Source organism: Macaca thibetana, chromosome 20, assembly GCF_024542745.1.
Source record: "Macaca thibetana thibetana isolate TM-01 chromosome 20, ASM2454274v1, whole genome shotgun sequence".
Lineage (NCBI taxonomy): Eukaryota > Metazoa > Chordata > Mammalia > Primates > Cercopithecidae > Macaca > Macaca thibetana.
Window position 1 is genome coordinate 6,869,438 of NC_065597.1, and position 18,787 is coordinate 6,888,224.

Here is an 18,787-nt window from a genome sequence, read left to right on the forward strand (position 1 = left end):
CTCTTAGGCGGAATGTTGCAGTATTCACTCTGCTTAACTTATTTCACTTGACAGAAAACAACTAAACTGGGTCAAATAAAGCTCATAATACCTTTGTAATGGATACTAAAGAAGTTGAAAGACCAGAAAAGAAAAGTCTTGCTCCAAAGTTCTCATACATAATTCATTTATTTCACAGAAAGTAATGTGCCAGTCTGCTTAGCTCAACAACCAACTGCTCTATGAAGTGGAAATTATCAATTACACATAAGCCTATTTACTTAATTTTAGGTAGGTAAACAAGCAGAATTACTTAGAAATGTATAAAGGACCGCTGGTTCCAAAATGATGATACAGATACAAGCAGGTTTCACTCCATCACAGAAAACCAAGTATATATATATATATTTGAGATTATCACCAGCAACATCCCAGAACTCTAATATGATGAGTCAGTTTCTGGAGCCACAGAGAAGTGAAAACATCTTTGACCACATGGTAAGAGAATTAAATTTTCATATCCACAATGCCCCTCCCCTAATACGTCTGGTACCAGGCAAGCAAAAATTCCCCCAACTCAGTTTCTACACTGGAAAAATGTCAGGTTCAGGTGTTCAACTAGCTTTCCCATCTTCAGTTCTTTGGGAGGACACCTACCCAGGCCTCAGACCACCGGAAGCATCAAAAATGCATGAAAGGAGACACAGTTTTGAGGACACCAAGAGACAAAGAGAGGAGGCGGGACTGACTGTCCTCACTCTGCTTTGCAACTGGGAAAAAGGGGAGACACCGAATCGGAGTGGTTATTTAGTAGCACCATGCCGTGGGATGTACCTTTCACATTTCCCTGAGCATGAATCCTTAGCCAGCCTTTCCACACTGCCTGAATGTCCCCTTAAGGGCATTTCTCATTCTGGAACCATAGGGCTCTAGTCATTTGCTGTAGCCAAGGCAAACCTGGTTTATAGGCACCATCTATTGCCAAAAAGGAGGCAATGACCTAGTGGGAAAAAATATAAAATATTTAATATGTAAATAATAAACAATCTCAAAGCAAACATACCCAAATAAAACCTAATGCAGTAAAAAAATCAGAGCTCACAGATGCTCCTGTGATTTGTGTATTTTTGCCCAGGCACATCCTCAACCTTGGCTAAATAAACCTCTGATCAATTGAGACACCTCCCTCAGTCACTTTTTGGTTTACGTTTTGGTAACTACAAAGGGATACTCTGAGTGGGGTTGGTCTGTGGCCTGCAACAACTCTCCTATTGGGGTTCTGGTATCAGGTAGAGCTCTTTATGACTCTGATCAATTGGACAATTTGTGGCGGTCTGGGAGCTTCTCCCTCCAGAGATCTGGATCTCCCAAAAATTTTGGTTGAGATGTGAGGTTTATTGTGCTATGGAACTTCTTTTTCTGAGAGTTTTTACTGATTTCCAATAAGGAAGGCAAGTTTCCAACATCTGATATAGTAAAGAGAAGTTTTCAGCTTGGACCCTATCTTCAGGTAAGGAGCTGGTTTGGTGTTTCATTTTGGGATTTGGTAGCAGAAGGTGAAGGTTTATTGCAAGTGGCTATAACTTCTCCTTATACTCCGAGATCATCTTGCCTATATATAAATTTACTGTTTTTCCCAACTTTTTATATCCATATGGTTTTACCTATCTTTTTTTTATTCCTTTAGTTCTTTTTTTTTTTTTTAAACTCTAGGCAAATTTACTATACTTGAACAAAAACCATATTCCCATGCTGCCTTACTATTTTTCTCTTTTTAACAAAAAACACGTCCTACTTTCCTTATGTATTTTGCATGAATAATTTTGTATCTTATACATAGTTGTTTTAATTACATACATTTGTTTTAATGTTAACTTATATTTAGTGAAAAAACTAGGAAGTAAGCAATTTTAATTATGAATCAGATGCGGAGTCTAGGACAAAGGGCAGAGCTGCAGATAAGGCCTGAACCTTCCCGGCATAGCCAGGAGGCAGAGTTGGGCCCAGGAGAGCTCCACATGTCACTAGGCCTTATCATGGCCATTTGTTTTACAGCCTAGAAATTAATGGCTCTAATACAGACACCTTAAACAATTATCAAAAATATCACAGAAGTAGTTTATAACCTTAAACCATCCAGCAGACAAAATCTGACTTGCCTAATTCAGACCAAATGTCTAAATTAAATTTTGAAGCCTTTTAAAATTTCTTACCAATAATTCTAAAACTGTCTCATTAACCAAAGATTACTAAAATTCTGTGAACTAAAAGGCATTTGAGCTAGCTTTTATATTTTTGATAAAATATTTGGTTTGAGTGCTTCGTTTAAGTTTTAAGCCAATAATTACAGCTCTTATATCTTTTGGTATGCAATATCACATACATGAGACACATATAAATATATAGATAGACATAGATACATATAGAAGCAGATCTTACAAATGTATAGATTCTTCATTTGCTAGTTTTCAGTTTCTCTCCTATACCTTAGACTCCCTATCTCTTGATTTTCTGTTTTCCGTACCAAATAATTGCTACCTAGGTAAGCCTGAATTTGAATTTCTAAAGGGACAACTCATAAGTGATACAAGGTAGAAAATTTGTGTCTCAAAGCACAGAACCAAAATATTAGGCCTAAATATTGTACCGTCATTTGCTCAAACCAAGAAGAAACAGTGGTATAAGTAAAAGTTCAGTTGAGATGTCCAGGAAAAGTACCTTAAACAAAGGTATTACTTACAAATCTAAAACAGTGCTATGAGTTTCTAACATACACAGGCAGACACCCTTCCAAGTGGAAACCTTTATAAAGATGTAAATTTTTTGTACAAAAGTGTTTGAGGGGAGTCAGCTAAATGATAGAAATTTATATTTTGGCTCTCAAACTTAGTTTGTTTCTTAATTAGAATACCAGCTTCTTGATGGAGCCCTGTGGTGAATATGGGAAGGAAACATGTAGATTTTAGGGCCTAATATTCATATACGTGAGAAGCAAGCACAGCTGGAAGGCAGAACACAGATCCCCCAAAAATCAAGGGTCCTATTTTTACATCAAATCTTGGGTTCCTCCAAAGAGGAAAATGCTACAAGATAAAATGCTTTCACAGTGTACCTGATTGTAAGGACATCCCCCCGAGGCTGGTTGCAGTGCAATGCAAAAGAAACTGAAGATGGCAGAAAGGAGGAATAAGGTGGAATAAAAATAAATAGAACAATTTTAAGAAAGGTGGTGCCAATTACGTAAATGTTTTAAAATGTCTTAGCCGCCGAACTTGGTGTAATCCCAGCACTTTGGGAGGTCAAGGCGGGTGGATTACGAGGTCAGGAGCTCGAGACCATCCTGGCGAACATGGTGAAACCCTGTCTTTACTAAAAATACAAAAAATTAGGCGGGCGTGGTGGCGGGCGCCTGTAGTCCCAGCTACTCAGGAGGCTGAGGCAGGAGAATGGCATGAACCTGGGAAGTGGAGCTTGCAGTGAGCCGAGATCGCACTACTGCACTCCAACCTGGGCCCCGGAGCGAGACTCCATCTCAAAAAAAAAAAAAAAAAAAAAAAATGTTTTAGCCAACTAAAAAAAAAAATTAGCCAAAACAGGATCCCAAAAGAGAAGAAGCATAAAGACTATATGTGTATGTGTGTACACACACACACACACACACACACACACACATATTTCTTCTGCAATATTTTCTCTGAAAGATTTTGAAGAATGGGGGAAAGTTAGAAAAAAGAAATAGAATCTTGGGACATGAAACTCACTATGCCAAAGGGAAAGTTAAGCTTGGAAACTGAGTCATCAAAGCTGTCTTCTTTTTGTTCAATCACATGTCATAGCCTCATCTCCTTTACTTCTTTTTTACATTTTCTTTTCAAATGTTTACTTTATCTTATATAAAATGTAGATACACTAAGTGTGAAACAGTGCATAATTGATTTTTTTCTCTACTCTCTCTTTTCACATGTAAAATGTAGATTTACATATGCTAATTAGAGCTTCATGAGAATGTAACCACTTGACTCACTGCCTACATTTCCTATCTTTTTTTCCCCTCCTGCTTGCTCTTTCCCATTTAAATATTGAAGTTCACAAAATCCCCTTGGAAAAAGCATAGATTACAAGTGTTACTGTAATTTGTGTGTTTTTCTTTCCAGGTGCATCTTCAATGTTAGCTAAATACACTTCTAATCTATTGAAGGAAAAAAATCAAACCAGACAGAGAGGACTGGAATATATAACTAGTTCTTCAATGCAAAGACACAGACCTACATCATGAGAAACAACAGCCAGCTAGGAACCATAACCTTCCCTCCACCCCCATCCCAAGAAAAAAAGAAAAAACAGTCACTGACCATAGCAAGATGGCAATATGTGTGTTGTCTGACCAAGAATTTAAGAATGCACAGTGAATAGCAATTCAGAAATTTATCAAAGTAATTTAACAAATAAATTGAAATGATTTTTAAAATCAAATAGAAATCTTAGAAATCAAAAATGAATTTGGTAAACTGAAAAACTCATTGGAGGCTCTGAACAGAAGAATGGAATAAGCAAAGGAAAGAATCAGTGAGCTTAAACACAGACTATTTGATATTACGCTGTTAGAAGAAAAAAAAAGAATGAGAAGAAATGATAATCTCCTACAAGATACAGAAAATTATCTCAAAAAAATCTAAGAACTATTGATGTTCAGTAGGGAGTTGAACAAGAGCAAGAGGTGGAAAACTTAAAGAAATAATAACAAAAAATTCCCAAACCTGAGAAAGATATAGATATACAGTTACAGGAAAATTAGAGAATGCCAAACATATTTGATGCAAATGACTACTCCAAGATATATAATAATCAAACTCTCAAAGGTCAAAGACAAATTTAGGATCCTAAAAGCACAAAAGAACAGTTGCAAATAACATACAGAAGAGCCTTAATTCCTCTGCCAACAGACTTCTAAATGAAAATCCTACAGGCCAGGAGGGAGTAAAACATTTTTAAAGTGCTGAAAGAAAAAACTGCCATCTGAGAATAGAACAAAACTATCCTTCAAATATGAAGGAGATATGAAGTCTTTTCTAGACAAACAAAAACAGTGACAATTCACAACCACCAGACCCATCTTATAAAAAAATATTTAAAAAGTCTTCAATATGAACATTTAAATAAACAAATAATAATATGCAAAAAGAAAGCATTTGAAGGTATAAAACTCACTGGTAATATTAAGTACAAAAGCAACCCCAGAATACTCTATTACTGTAATTGTGGTGTGCAATCCAATTGTAACACTAATTTAAGCCTAAAAGACAAATCTATTAAAAACAATCTTTTAAAAGATAGCCAATATTAAAAAATGTAAATGGAGACAACCAAAAGTCAAAACGTTTGGTATGGAATTAAAATTGAGATTTTTGGTTTGAGTTGGTTTGTTTTTATACTTATTTCATGATCAAGTTGTCAACTCTTTAAAATAACTTGCTATATCTATTAGTTGGTTTTTGTAAGCCTCACGGAAACCACAATGCAAAAATGTATAATTGGTACACTAAAAAAAATTCAACAAGTTAAAATGTAGCAGAACAACCACAGACAAAACCCCTCAGACATCCAGTTATAGAAGGAAGGACTTTATTCAGCTGGGAGCATTGGCAGACTCACATCTCCAAAAACCGAGCTCCCCAAATGAGAAATTCCTGTCCCTCTTAAGGGCTTACAACTCTAAGGGGGTCTGCATGAGAGGGTCGTGATCGATTGAGCAAGCAGGGTGTATGTGACTGGGGGCTGCATGCACCGGTAATTAGAACGGAACAGAACAGGACAGGGATTTTCACAGAGCTTTTCTTTACAATGTCTGTAATCTACAGATAACATAACTGATTAGGTCAGGGGTCGATCTTTAACTACCAGGCCCAGGGTGTGGCACTGGGCTGTCTGCCTGTAGATTTCATTTCTGCCTTTTAGTTTTTAAGTCTTCTTTCTTTGGAGGCAAAAATTGGTCATAAGACAGTATAAGGGGTGGTCTCCTCCCTTAAAAACATACTATCAGATAAATCACTTAACTGCAAAGAATGGCATTAAGAAAGGAAGAAAGGAAGAGTTACAAAATAAAGTAGGCAAGCAACAAAGTTGCAGTAGTAAGTCCTTAGTTATCAATAATATCAATGAATGTAAATGAATTCAGTTCTCCAATTAAAAAACACAGAAGAGCTGACTGAATTAAGAAATGAGAACCAACTATATGCTGCCTAAAAGAAACTCACCTTACCTATAAAGACTGATAGAGACTGAAAGTGAAGGGATGGAAAAAATGCATTCCATGCAAGTGCAAATCAAAAAAGAGCAAGTAGCTTTATTTATATCAGATAAAATAGACTACTCATCAAAGACTGTAAAAAGACAAAGAAGGTCACTATGTGATGATAAAGGGGTTAGTTCAGCAAGAGGATATAATACCTGTGAATATCTACACACACAAGTACATAAAGCAAACATTAATAGATGGAAAGGGAGAGATAGACTGAATTATAATAGTAGTAGGGAATTTCAACACCCATTCTAATTAATGAACAGATTGCCTAAACAAAAGTCTGCAAAAAAATATCAGGGTCAAAATACACACTAGGCCAAATAGACCTAAATGACCTTTATATAAAATTTCACCCATCTGCGACAGAATATACATTTCTTTTTCATCAGTACATGGGACATTATCCACAATAGACCATATTTTAGGCCACAAAATATGTCTCAATTCATTCAAAAAAAAGTAGAAATTATATCAATAATATTTTCTGACCACAATGGAATAAAACTAGAAATCAATAACAAGAGGAACCGTGGAAAATACACAAACACATGGAAATTTAACAACATGCTCTTGAATGACCAATGGGTCAAGAAGGAAACGTAAAAGTAAATTTATTTTCTGAAACAAATACAAATGAAACATTTCAAAATCTATGGAATACAACAAAAACAGTACTAACAGAGAAGTTTATAACAATAAACACATGTGAAAAAAAGCTGGAAGACTTCATATAACCAGTATAATGATGGACCTCAAGGAACTAAAAAAGCAAGAACAAACCAAACCCAAAATTAGTATAAGAAAAACAAATGTTAAGGATCAGAACAAAACTAAATGAAGTTGAGATTAAAGAAAAACACAGAAAATCAACAAAATAAAATGTTTTTCAAAAAAGTAAAGAAAATCCACAAACCATTAGCTAGACTACCTAAGAAAAAGAGAAAACCTAATAAATACAATCAGAAACAAAATAAGACATAGCAACTGTGACCACAGAAATACAAAGAATTATTAGAGATTATTATGAACATCTGTATGCCAACAAAGTGATAAACCTAGAAGAAATGCACAAATTTCTGGACACATACAACTTACCAAGTTTATACCATAAACAAATAGAAAACCTGAAAAACTAATAACAAGTCATAAGATCAAAGCCAAAATATAACATAAACAAATAAGAAACCTGGAAAACCAATAACAAGTAATAAAATCAAAGCCACAAATCCTATCAAAGAAAATCTCAAGACCTGATGACTTCACTGCCAAGTCCTATCTAACAAATATTTGAAGAAAAACTAACACCAGTTCTACTCAAACTCTTCAAAAAAATTAAGAGCAGTAAATACTCCCAACCTCATTCTACATGGCCAGTAATTACTCTGATACCAAAATGAGACAATAATACAACAGAAAAAGCAAACTACAGGCTCATATCACCAATGAACATAGATTCAATAATAATCAACAAAATACTGGTAAACTGAACTCATCAAAATGTTACAAAGATCATTCAACATGATCAAGTGGGATTCATCCCAAGTTTGCAAGGATGGTTAAACATATGCAAACAAATAAGCATGGTACATCACATTAACAGAATGAAGAGCAAAACCTATGTGATCATTTTAAGATTCTAAACAAATCATTCAATAAAATTAAATATGCCTTTATGAAAAAAACCTTCATTAAACTGGGCAGAGAAAAATCATACCTCAAAGTAAGAACAGCCATATGTGACTAACTCACAGCCAATATCATACCAAATGGTGAAAAATCGAAAGCCTTCACTCTAATACCTGGAACAAGACAAGGATACCCATTTTCAGCACTTTTGCTAAACAAAGTACTGGAAGTCCTGGCCAGAACAATTAGGCAAGAGAAAGAAATAAAATACATCCAAATTGGAAAGGAAAAAGTCAAAGTAGCCTTGTTCACAGACAATGTGATCTTATATTTAGAAAAACTAAAGACTCCACCAAAAAACTGCTAGAACTAATAAACAAATTCAGTAAAGCTGCAGGATAAAAAATCAACATACAAAAATTAGTAGCATTTATATATGTCAAAAGCAAACAATTTGAAAAAGAAATCAAGAAAGCAATCACATTTATAGTAGCTACAAAAATATAAAGCACCTAGGAATTAATTTAACTAAAGAAGTGAAAGATGTTTACAAGTGAAACTATAAAACACTAATGAAATAAATTTAAGAAGACATAAACAATGGAAAGCTATTTCAAGCTCATGGCTTGGAAGAACTATTATTGTTAAAATGATAATTCTACCCAAAGCAATATATATATTTACTGCAAGTTCTATCAAAATGCCAACTAATTCTTCATAGAAATTGAAAAAACATCCTAAAATTTACAACAATCCATAAAAACTCCCATATAGTCAAAGCCTTCCTGAGCAAAAAGAACAAAACTAGAGGCATCACACTCTCTGACATCAAAATATACTGCAGATATATAGTAATCAAATCAGCATGGCATAAAAACACTCATACACCAATGAAACGGATACAGAATTCAGATATAAATCTACACATTTACAGCCTGCTTATTTTATTTTATTTTATTTTATACAAAGGCACCAGGAGCCTGCAATGGGAATTAGACAAACTTTTCAAAAAATGGGGCTGGGTAAACTGGATAACCATACACAGAAAATGGAACTAGACCCATATTTCTCACCATATATGAAAATCAAGTAAAAAGAGTGTAAAACTTAAATCTAAGACTTGAAACTACAAAGCTCCTAGAAGCTCTTCAGGTCTGGGTAAAGATTTTTTTGTATAAGACCTCAAAAGCACAGGTAACAAAACAAAAATAGACAAATGGAATTACACAAAGTTAAAAAGCTTCTGCATAGCAAAGGAAATAACTAAATGAAGACACAACTCAGAATGGGAGAAAATATTTGCAAAACTATCTATCTGACAAGGGATTAACAACGAATATTTATGGAGATCAAACAAGTTAATAGCAAAAAAACAAATAATTCATTTTTAAAAAGGGCAAAAGATCTAAACAAACATTTCTCAAGAAAAGACATACAGGGAAGGTGGGGTGGCTCATCCTCATAATTCCAGCAGTTGGGGAGGCTGAGGCAAGAGAATGGGGTGGCTTGAGGCTAGGAGTTCCAGACCAGCCTGGGTAACATAGTAAGACCCCCATCTCTACAAAAAAAAAAAAATTAAAATTAAAAATCAATTTTTTGTGACATGTGCCAATGGTCCTAGCTACACAAGCGGCTCAGACAAGAGGACTGCTTGAGTCCAAGTATTTGAGATTGCAGTAAGCTATAATCATGCCAGTGTACTCCAGCTTGGGTGACAGAGCAAGACCCTGTCTCAAAAAGAAAAGAAAAAAAGGCATACAAATGGCCAACAGGTATATGCAAAAAAAGCTCAACATCACTAATAATCAATGAAATGCAAATTAAAAACCACAATAAGCTATCCTCTCACTCCAATTAAAATGTCTTTTATCAAAAAGATAGGGAATAACACACGCCAGTGAGGATGTGTAGAAAGAGGAACCCTTGTACATTGGTGGTGGGAATGTAAATTCATGCAGTCTTTATGGAAAATTGTACAGAGTTTCTCAAAAAACTAAAAATAGAACTACCATATAATCCAACAACTCCATTACTGGGTATATACCGAAGAGAAAGAAAATCAATATATCAAAGATATAACTATACTCCCTTGTCTGTTGCAGCGCTATTCATAATAGCCTAAATATGGGATCGACCTAAGTGTCCATCAATGGATGGATGAAGAAATGTGGTATAAATACACCACGGAATATTACTCAGAAGTAAAAACCTAATGAAATCCTGTCATTTGCAACAACATGGGTGGAAATGGAGGTCATTGTGTTAAAAAGTAAGCCAGGTACACAGAAAGACAAATATCGCACATTCTCACTCATGTTCGCCCTGATGTGGGAACTCAAAAAGTGCATTTTATGAAGGTAGATAGTAGATTGGTGGTTACCAGAGGACCAGAAAAGGTAGAGAGAAGGGATAGAGAGGTTGGTTAATGGGTATAACTATACATTTAGATGGAAGAAATATGACCTGTTGTTTGATAAATCACTAGAGTGACTACAGTTAACAGTAATTTATTGCACATTTATAAATAGCTAGAACAAGCCAGGCTCAGTGGCTCATGCCTGTAATCCCAGCACTTTGGGAAGCTGAGGCAGGCAGATCACCGGAGGTCGGGAGTTCAAGACCAGCCGGACCAACATGGAGAAACTCCATCTCTACTGAAAATACAAAATTAGCTAGGCATGGTGGCGCATGTCTGTAATCCCAGCTACTCAGGAGGCTGAGGGAGGAGAATCGCTTGAACCCGGGAGGCAGAGGTTGCGGTGAGCCAAGAGTGTGCTATTGCACACTGCACACTCCTGGGCAACAAGAGTGAAACTACGTCTTTTAAAAACAAAAAACAAAACAAAACAAAAAAAGGAGCTAGAACATAGTAATTCAAATGTTCCCAGCAAAAATAAACATAAACATAAAAAATAAATAGGGTGATGAATATCCCAATTACCCAGATTTGATTGCATGATCAAATTACCACATACATTCCAAAAACATGTACATTTCATACGTGTTAATAAAAATAGTTTTAAGAAAAAATCTATAAGTATGAACCAATTATTTGATAGAATGCAACTTACATTATTCAAAGTGGCTAGCATGTGAATGGGGATAAACTAAGTGTTTTCTTTTTTTCAGAAAAGGGGGTTCTAAAACAATCACAATAGCCCAAGTCATGCATTGGTCATTTTCTGAGAATCATGTTTGCATACATTTTCTACAAAACTCTATGACCTTTAATTGCAGGCATTTTTAATTGCATGTAGTAAAGGAGAAAACTATGATTCAAAAGGTAATGTAAGTAATTTGGTCAAGGCTCCAAAGCTAAAAATTATCAGGGATAAGAGTCCAAGCCTACTTACTAAAAAGTTCCTGCTAGCCCGGGGGTGGTGGCTCATGCCTGTAATCTCAGCACTTTGGGAGGCTGCAGCGGGTGGATTATTTGAGGTCAGGAGTTCAAGACCAGGCTGGCCAATATGGTGAAACCCTGTCTCTAATAAAAATACAAAAATCAGCCAGGCATGGTGGTGTGCGCCTGTAGTCCTAACTACTCGGGAGGCTGAGAGAGGACAATTTCTTGAACCCGGGAGGCGGAGATTGCAGTGAGCTGAGATCATACCACTGCACTCCAGCCTGGGTGACAGAGTGAGACCCGTCTTAAAAAAAAAAAAAAAAAGAGTTCCTGGTACTTACATTGATTATTCAGTTTTCGTCACCAAAGTTGAAATCACAGAGCCACAGCTATTTTACAATCTCGAGATTTTTCTGTAAAATATATTCTATTTAAATAATTTGTATAACAATAATGCTGAAGTTGTTTTCTGCATTGCTAATAAAAGCAATGTACTTTTTTTTCCTAAAAAAAATAGCCTCTAGGAGCAAGCAACAAGACACAAATAAATGTAACAAAGATAAGTAAAAAAAAGTTATTTGGGAAAATAACTTCCAGAGTTATAAAGTACTTCTGGAAACCCGACTTTAATGTCAGTTCTGGTTCAGATGTGGCAGAATAATTGTGTCCCCAATATTCTATTTTCATAAATGGTTTCTGTTAAGAATAGCTGGAATATAACTTGAAAAGAGGCACCTGACTCTTTTAAGAAGATGCCAACACATCTTACAACACACAGGAGGTGCTAAATAGACCCTATTCGGCATTATTATTTGCTAAATAATGACCAGAGAAAAAGTCACTGTGGAAGATAAGATAATATTATAGAGCAATGTATTAGGAAAATATATAAGCTTATATTGAATTGGTCTCTTGGACTTGAGTCCAACTTTAAGAGCAAGAAAATATGTGAAGTTTATTCGTACCAATGGTTACTTACAGGATTTGAAGTATTTTGTCATCTTCATTCATTCCATAAAATGTATTGATTACCTACTAGGTATCCAACACTGTTTGGGCCACCGAGGATTTAATAGCACACAAAACCACAGCAACAAAAACACAAATGTGCTCTAGCTTGCATTAGAAGGGTACTCTACTGCACATAAGGATAGAGATGAGATGCTGCTCTCAGAGGGACAATAGCATCAATGTCAGCTGGTTTAGCAAGGCTTAGGTGAGCATAGTAGTAAACGCCACTAAATATGAAAGTGGGGCATGCATTCATGTACATGTGTTCATGTTGTGTTTAAACTTCACATAATGCAGTTGTTTCAATAAAGACGGGTATAATCATTAGAGATACATTTACTATAACTTGATAGTTTTGATTTATTATTACTTCTTTAATTCATTTAGTAATTTGTTTAGATTGTAAGCCTTTTGTTCATTTTTGAAACTTTCTACTTAAGTTACAGAGTTTATGAATCAGTAGTTAAGCCTTTATCTTTGTATTATTAATGACATTTTTGACTTATTTTGACCAATTCCTGAGCCATAGGATTACTGAACAGCTTAACGTTTAATTTCATGTGTCAACTTCATTGGGTTAAGGGATACCCATATAGCTGGCAAGGCACTACTCAGTAGACTCTGTAAGGAAGATCCATCATTACCCAGTGTGAGGAGGCGTCATCTAATTTGTTGAGGGCCTAAATACAACAAAGGACAGAGGAAAGGTGAAGCTGCTCTTTTCTGGAGCTCCTGGTTTTGGGCATTAGAACTCCAGTTTCTTTGGCCTTTGGACTCTGGAACTTACACATATGGTCCTCCAGTTTCTCAGGCTTTCAGCTTTAGACTGAGAGTACACCATCACCTGCCCTGGTTTCCAGACCTTTTGACTCAAACTGAATCACACCACAGGCTTACCTGGTTCTCCAGCTTGCAGAGGGCATACTGTGGGGACTCCTCAGCCTCCATAATTACTAGAGCAAATCTCATAATTATCTATCTATCTATCTATCTGTCTGTCTGTCTGTCTGTCTGTCTGTCTATCTATCTATCTATCTATCTATCTATCTATCTATCTATCTACCTATCTGTCTATCTAATTCTGTTTCTCTGAAGAACCCTAATGCAGTCCCACACATCTGAAAATCTACCACTTATTAATTCCTGGCAAAGAAAAAAACATAAACGTGTGTAGTTAACATCTTAGAAGGCATAAGTGAAAAGACTATTTTATCAACCAAAATTTAAAGAAAACACTATAAATAGGTATTATTCCTCCTTCCATAGCTCTTTGCTTTTTGAAAACTAGCCTATTAAGATTTTCATGAAATATTTTTAATTTGTGCCAAGCAGTGTGGTTGGTGCTTAGTGTATAGTGTATATCAGAGTGTGGGTGTGGGGAGAAAACAAACAAATAAACAAAAATAAAACAGGCTTTCACTTTTTGCTTTTACGCTATAATTTGTCTCTACTGTATGAGAAACTGAGAGACTTCTAATAATCAGAAACAGTATACCAGTTCTTGATCTTCTGTTTGTAATTACCACAAATTATTGTAAATTCTCAGGAAGGGTCCCCAGGAAGAGTTATCAATTACTACTTTTGTATTCTATTCTTGGAGAGCAATTCTGAGTGGGCTTTTCAAAGCTCTCTTGATCTAATTCATTTGTGGGTTGAAGTATGTAATGTTAAACTCCATGTATGTCGTTATCCGTTTATACTCCTTTTCTCAGAAGTCTAGTAAACCATATTTATATGAAGGATTAAATCAACACTATAAAATGGTGCTATTTAAATTGCAAGTACACTTAGTGCTTTCCGAATGGATTCAACAACAATCAATATTACAGTCCAATTTCAACTATTTTATTGTTCAGGTACAAAAATAACTACAATAGCAATTTGAATATATATGGATTATTTCTCCTAGGCTTTTCCATGCCTTGCAAAAACAGAGAAAAATAAAGTGCCTATTTTTGGACAATTTTAAATCTAGATGGAATCTAAATATCTAGAATAACATGATCTTTCCCCATAATACTTCTATTTATTTATTTTTTAAAAATTTATAAAATGAAATTTTAGATAGATTAAGTGTTACATAAGTTTATTAAACGAGACTATGAAAGTTTATCCAAATCTACCAAATCCAAGCAGTCTAGAATCACATATCTGGGTATCAGCCTGAAAATGTTGAGTATTTGAATTTGTAGCCAATCAAAGTCTACAGAGAAAAATCCCCAATGGCAAAAGCAATATAAAACCTTCATTAATAATTCTTTCTTGTCAAATATATCAAGAGCAGTGCTGTAATCAATTATTAATTTATAGTTATGATTAATTTACGAAGATTAACTATAATTATTCAGTAAGCACTTAAAATAAGTTGAAGAAACCCTGTATTTGACTTAAATATAGGTAAATAGTGAAAATGAGTACATAGTGAATGTGTATATACATTCTATATCGAATTAGTGAGCCCTCCATTAATTTAGTGACTTAACACATCTATAGATTCCATGTACTCAAGTTAGTTTACTGAAAGTGAAATCTTTATTTATGATCTGTGGTTTGAAAATAAAGGAGATGCGATCAACACATGTTTTTTTTCCTGTGTTTTACTGCTCTTATCTAATGGGTAATTCCAGAAATGGGGAGCCCATGTTGCTTATATAAGCTCCTATGTCAACCCCAACAAGTATGGCTCAGAAACCTGATTATAAAGCATATGAATGAAGCCAAATCATATTCCAAAATGCTTTTAGTTTCATGTCATTTTATATATATATGGTATTTTATAAGATATTCATATTCTAGTTTCTTCAGTTTTTTTTTAATTTTTATTCTCCCTTCAACTTAATTTTTAAATTATTTTTAGTTCAGACCTTTCATATTCCCCTTCATCCTTCATCACGTACCCTGCTATTACAAGTTAGGATGAGAATCTAGTGATAGGAATACAAAGCAGGTGTAGATCCCCATTTGTCATAGCAACATTAACGTTTTTATCCTAGAAAATCTTTAACCAATATAAGCACCAAGGAGATAGAAACCTGGAGACAGGCCCAGAAGCTAAAGAATTTTTACATCTGTACCATCCACAGAGATTCACTTCCTCTATGACTGTAGTGTAGAACTCTAGGATGCCAGATAAGTTTTGTCTAATGAAATTGACTTGAAGCAATCTGTTCTGGTTGCATGTAGTGTTGGCTTGAGAAAGGCTCTAAAGACTCAAGAGTTTTCAGGGGTACAATACCATGCATAATTAATAATATTTGCCCCATTTTGCCAGGCATTTGGTGACCCTCACTGTTAGTTCCTAGAGTATATCTTTATGCTTCTGAGTTATGCTACCGAGTAATAATTCCTCTAAAACTTGCAGTGCTACCTCTTCCTTCATACCTTTCTGGATATCATTTCCCCATTGTTCTGGAAAGTCTTGAGTGATACATTGGTTCGCATTTCTTGTCATATCAGGGTTTCTATTCCAGTCAAGTTAATTGCAGTGCCCAGGCCCACACCATGAGTGCTGAGTGTTCACCTGACCCAGGTGAGGACAATCAAAGCGTCTCATTGAAAACGGGGGCAGTGGCTCATGCCTGTAATCCCAGCACATTGGGAGGCCAAGGCGGGCAGATCACCTGAGGTCAGAAATTCAAGACAAGCCTGGCCAACATGGTGAAACCCCATCTCTACTAAAAATACAAAATTCGCCGGGTGTGGTGGCAGTCGCCTCCAATCTCAACTAATCAGGAAGCTGAGGCGGGAGAATTACTTGAATCTGCGAGGCATAGGTTGCATTGAGCCAAGACCACGCCACTGCACTCCAGACTGGGCAAAAAGAGTGAAACTCCATCAAAAAACAAACAAAACAAAACAAAAAAAATAGAAAAGAAAAAGAAAGAAAGTCTACACTTGGATAGCAGAGACTCAATCAATGGTTGGGACTAGAGCTAGAAGCTGGCTGGATAAAAGACAAATCTGAATACTGCTGCTTAGAAGACAGTTTAACATTTCTGAGTTAGCTAGATGGAGGAACCAGCTAATGGCAGTCAATGAGCTACAGAAGCTTCCTGTTTTTAGCAAGGTAGTTTTCCCAAATGGTGAGCTACCATCATCATATAAACACATCAATATTCCCTACCTCCTATGTTTATAACATATAGAAAATCATGGGTGCAGGGATACTCTCCATTGGAACTTTGCCTGTAATGTATAAACATCTATGACTGCATTATGATGTGCTTTAATTAAAGTTTGGAGAGGTGGCATGCATGCTACTAAGCTACTATTCCTCTATTTGTATGTGTTTCCTCCCCAAAAATATGTATGGTTCTAGTGATGTATACTGGTGATTCCTTTGCTAAACATAGGTGTTCTGGAAACACAGCTGTGGCAGGACTTTATGAAATGCAAAATGATAAAAAAAAAAAAAAAAGAGAGAGAGAGACAGGTAAGGGAAATGTAAGTTGGAGAAGGAGGAGGAAGGCAAAGATTGCAATGTAGCTGCAGTAGATTCTCAGATGGAAGCAAATATAAGGAATGTCATTGTCTCTTAGAGACCATAATACTAATCTCTTTTCTCCACTCCAGTTTTCATGAGGACTGCTATTCCTGTTCCTGAGTTCCATGCAGTTCCTTCATTTGAAATGCCCTTTCTTTCGTTCTCAGATTATTAGAATATTCATCCTTCATGGCTAAATTCAAATGTCAATGCTGCTGGGATGCCTGCCCTAATTTCTCAAGCCCAAATTAATCATTCTTTCATCTGCACTCTTTCAGAACTACACTTATGAATTTATTAAAGATTAATTTTACCCTACCATAATTTATTAGTAATAAATTAATCCTTCCTCCACTATAAATTTCCATTAAGATAGTGATTGGGTCTAGTGTATACATGCACATACTACATGTTCTGTACACGATTGAGATAAAAATAATTATTAAAATCTTACTATTAGGCCCTGTGACAGATTTTTAAAAAAATATATCTTGAAAATATTACATACTACTATATGAGAAAGATATCATCCCATTTTAAAGATGAAAATTAGAACTGATATATATGTATAAAAACATATTTGTATGTGTAAAACTAGTTAATGGTACAACTAAGAATCAAATCAAGATCTTTCTGATCCCAATACCTATGCCACTCAATAACTGCTAAAATGAATTTTCATTCATGGTTTGATTGCCTAACCAAGATGAAAGGCTGACCTTGGATCACAAAATGTTGTTTAGATTAATATGAGATGAACTAAGCCATAGTTTTATTGATGGTCATTAACAAGGCTTTGATAGTTTCTATAATCTTTCTTTAACAGCCTGGGGAATCTTTGTTGTAAACACTTCAAAGAGAGCCAGGTGATCTCATCTTATAAACAATTCTCTGCATATTTATATCAAAGAAAGGAAGACCAAGTTAAAAAAAAAAAAAGACATTGTGACAGAGACATTGTATTATTTTTCTGGAGCTGTGCATGTCAAGCGCTCATTGAAGACAGTGAAGATGATAAGTTTATTCTTAGGCTGTCATGTGCTCGGTACTCACTGAGTGTTCATGTAGATTCCATTAATTCAAAAAGTGTGATAATTCAGGCTCTGGCTATTTGAAATACCTAGTCTAATAATATCATGAAACACATAGGCTTAATAATGCAACAAAGATTTTAAATAAGACTGAGAAATTGCAGAGGAAAATGGTTTCAGATAATTAAATTATGCTTCAAGTAAATTTGACAATGCATATATTCTACACAGGCATCATGCATTACTGTCTCCAATATTTTTCTCAAATGATTCCCCTTTGTCAACCAAAGTTTACCCTTCCAAACATTACTCATATTTTAACTTATCCAAGCAGAATATCCCTGCTTCAAGCTCTAGTCCAATACTTTTTCATGTAATAACCTTTTCTCTCTATGATTGCCAAAAGGAATCATGCCATTCTTCAAATTCCCAGGTCGTTATATTTTCCTCTCTCTTATGAACTGGAAGGGAACTAACAAAGGCTACACAAATACCCTGAGCTTGGAACCGACTTTAATGCTTCTTTCCACAAATATCTGATGCTCATATAAAGACACAGAGAAATAACACATCATCCAAAATACAAATGTTTTAAATACAGGAATCGATTTTTGAATCCAAATCTAACTTCAAATGCTACTCATTTAAATTTTGTCATCCTGTTGCCTGTGGTCTGGAACTCTACGCAGTTGATTTCTGTATATAAGTAGGGCACTTTTCACAAGCCCCCACCTGGCACGTACTACATGAAAGCAAACTAAATGTTGAAACACATTACGGCTACACATAAATATACATAGTTAGTCTTATCTCTTAGTAAAACAGTCTTGCAGTCCTCATCTAAATATCAAAGTTGATTTTCACTACAAAGTATTAGCAATTCACTGGAGTTACGGTGTTTTTGAAGGGAATAAAGCAACATGCCTTCCCAAAACAAAATCCATACTTAAATATTTTAAGATATTTAATAATTCAGGTCTTTTATTATTTCGACACAGTCAGCTCTTAAGACA